This window comes from Mastomys coucha, unplaced genomic scaffold, assembly GCF_008632895.1.
Source record: "Mastomys coucha isolate ucsf_1 unplaced genomic scaffold, UCSF_Mcou_1 pScaffold23, whole genome shotgun sequence".
In the NCBI taxonomy this organism is placed as follows: Eukaryota; Metazoa; Chordata; class Mammalia; order Rodentia; family Muridae; genus Mastomys; species Mastomys coucha.
In genome coordinates this window covers 32,523,036-32,526,732 of record NW_022196906.1, presented here as the reverse complement: position 1 = coordinate 32,526,732, position 3,697 = coordinate 32,523,036, and positions in this window count along the sequence as shown.

Genomic DNA, 3,697 nt, shown 5'->3' with positions numbered 1-3,697 from the left:
CATCTAACTTCATTCTTTTCCAAGATGGCTTTGCATATTCATAGCCCTTTGAGATTATTTATAAAAAGTAAGATTAAACATGTCACTGTGATTTGATAGAAATAGCGTTAACTCTATAGATAGCTTTGAAGTATTGATACTATAGCAGTTGTAAGTTTTCTACCAATGAATAAAAACTATGCTTCTGTGCAGTTGTCTCACTAATTTCTTTAAGCAGTGTTTTGTGATTTTTTTTTTTACAAATTTTTCAGCGCTTTGGTTAATTCCTCATTATTTACATAAGGGGGCATAATATGTACATAGGCACACAGATGACAAGGGCATGTGCATTCATGACTATGGATACAGCACATCAAAAACAGCATATGTAAGCTTTAGCAAAGGATGTTTCTATGTATTTATGTCTCAACTTCCTTTAGCAATGTTAGACAGTTCTCACTGTAAATGACTTTGAGATCTTTAATTATCAAAATTACAGTTATCCTTCAGTATTTTATTCTTTTTGGCATACAGACTTATTAAGTTACTTATTAGCTTTTTATTGTTAGCAAATAAAATATCCTGAGGACAGGAGCTCATTGGTAGAATACCAGTAGTTCAGGTGAGGCCCTGCGTTTGACCCAAGCATGTAGCTATTAGAATAATTCTTATACAAAATAATTACAGAATTTCACTGAGATAAAACATCATAAAGATTATAGAAGAGGTTAAAATCAAATTCTATAAAATAGAATGTAAAACATACTCTCTTGAAAACACCATTAATATAAAAATAATTTTACTGCACTCCATAAGTCTATGCAACTGGACTGAAAGTTACCTTTCACCCATTAGTAGACTTAAGTGAAAATACCTCTTTAGATGTGGTTAACAGGTTGTCCTGCTTCTGATGAGTCTAGATTACACTACAGTTTTACATTGCCTCATAGGTTCAGTCCCATAAGACCCATTTAGTACTATAACAATTGGTCATATACCCTGGGGCTTTTTTTCTTCATGTTTTCCCAAGTTTGTTCACTCTTCATATAAGTAACAGTCTAATCAAGGCTTTGAAACAATATTTATTTGTGAAAGCCAGGATATATACATGAGCATATAAGCATTATACATGGGTATATAACGTATACACTATAGCAAATTTTGGTCACATGGGTCACATAATAGTAATGGTCATGTACTATATAAATGACATAATGTTAGCATCCCTAAGTTCTACATTGCTCCTTAGTTGATTTCTGTCTCTATATTTCCCTGGCTTCCTTTACAGGTGGAGGCCATTAATGAGACCTCATTGTCTCTGAATATTGCTGAAGTGAAGGTAATGGAAAAGTACAAAAAGCACAATCACTGTTAGAATGAAGTCTGTCCTGTCTGAACCAGTCCTGAGACACCTCACTGCAGCAAAGACTAGCAAATGTCTATTCTGTACAGTTATTTTTGCCCTCATCTCTGCCTATGTCATGGGCATCTGGGCCATGAATATTGAAGAACTGTTTAATGGGCCACAAATGGCAGACATGGCATCAACAGGATTTTCCCCTCACCATTTCTCCATTTTGTTCCCCCTTACTAAAAACTCTTAGATTATATTCCTAAACTAACCCCCAAGGTGCATTTCTTTAATTGGCCATTGACTCATGCTGAGACAAAATATGAAGGTCCAAAAATCAAAATTTGTTGTCTAACTTATCAAATCAAGATTTACCAAGTAAAGACTCCTCCGTTATTTCCTTAAAACCCACTGCTGAAAAGAAAAAGACCCTGTTGTTATCTTTGTCTGAACCAGAGGCAGCCTTTTCTACTTGCCCTACTAGGGTAATGAATCTTATTTGTGCTGAGAACTTGGTACCTGGCTATGTCCTAATGCTAGCTCAGATGGCCCACCTTCTGATTGTGATGTTACACAAATATACAAAATGTGATAATTCCCACAGGTAAGAGAGATTTGAAGATAACAAAGCAAAACATGATGTACAGGATTTCACTCTCCTCCCATACACTGTGGAGGACAGCCTTTATCTAGAACGAAAAATCTTGCCACGATTACTGTATTTTTTTCAAGTGTCAGGTGAATATTTTAAAATGACTCCTGACTATAAACACTTATCCTCACATTGATTCACAGTAGAGAAAAAGCCAGCTCTTTGAGAGTTCTTGTAAATAATATCTTTGTTCTTGATACATTCTTTATGCCAACACAGACTGTTTTGTTGATATTTTGTTCACTTTTTTTTTTTTTTTTTTTTTTTTTTTTTTTTTTTTGCAGAGAAACTCCATATAAGAATCCCATGTGAAAGTCAGCCATGATATAGCAGTCTGCTTGTCCCATACCTTACTTTGGTCAAGCTTTTCTTTATCGTCAGTTAACTTAAGCTTTGTAACATATCCATAGGCATGTTTTAATCCTTACAATATTTTCAGGAAAAGATAAAAGTCATACAAAGAGGTTCCATTACTTACCCTTTACTATCGGAAAGCTTTCCTCATAACTAGACTCCCAAGGAAAACTTGCTCTTTATTCCTTGACTTGGCGGTCCTCAGTCTACTTGGACTCAACAAATGTAGCCTGTCCTACTTTCCCAACAAAATAATCTTCATTACTCAGAGCACTACGCATGCATAGTCATATTGGGTGTGAAGGACAGTGTGAGAATAATAGAGTATGGGAAATTTTTGCCATGATCTACAGAAGAAAGTTAAGATTCAGATAGTATTGTGATTTTCAAAACCCCTTCCCTGTTCCTAGGAGAAAGGGGCTCTTACTGGTTTAATGCCTGTACTGGCACACTTTCCTTCCAAGATCTTCTTCCCTTGAATTGCTAGACCCTTAAAACATTCAAATTATCTGCCTTTTTGTTTTGTAGAGGAACTCAATTGTCTACTACAAAAAGCCTTCTGTCCTTCTTAGAAAGGGGAACAAAATACTCATGGGAGCAAATATGGAGACAAAGTGTAGAGCAGAGACTGAAGGAAAGGCCACCGAGAGACTGTCCCACCTGAAGACTCATCCTAGATAAAGTCACCAAACTCTGACACTATTGTGGATGCTAAGAAATGCTTGTTGAAGAATCCAAAATAAAGTAACCACTGCAACAACCCTAGACCCATGTGTCCATACAAACAAACCATAATTCAGTTTCAAAGACAAAATATATTTCTGTGCTCATAGTCTCAAAATAACAATAAAAATATGCAAAAGTGTATATGAATTAAAAGGGTATTTGAAACCTGAAACAAGGAGAAAAGTGTACATATTTCATTAAACTATGGATTACCAATAAGTCATATCTATCAGACTAGCCATTGTAAAGGATATGTTGCTTTCCATGAGAAGATGTACAGAAAAGAACAGTGTCAGGTGATCAAATTATATATTCAAAGAAATAACTTCAAATTCAGAAACTCTTGCCCAGAGTAGAAACTAGGATCCTATTGTTACTTCATTTGAAGAACAGTTTTACATTAATAGAAGGAAAAAGTTAAATTTGTAATGAATGAGGTTAAAAGGTAAATTGCTTTAAGGCACTGTTTTAAATAAGACAGAGCAAAGAAAATTGTGGAAATGACAAAAAAAAAGACAGATGACAAGCTCTGAAAATATTAAAACCAAACCTAGAAGACTCAAACTTCCTTTTTTTTTTTATTTTAGATATTTTCTTTATTTACATGTAAATTTCTCCATTCCCAGTTTCCCCTC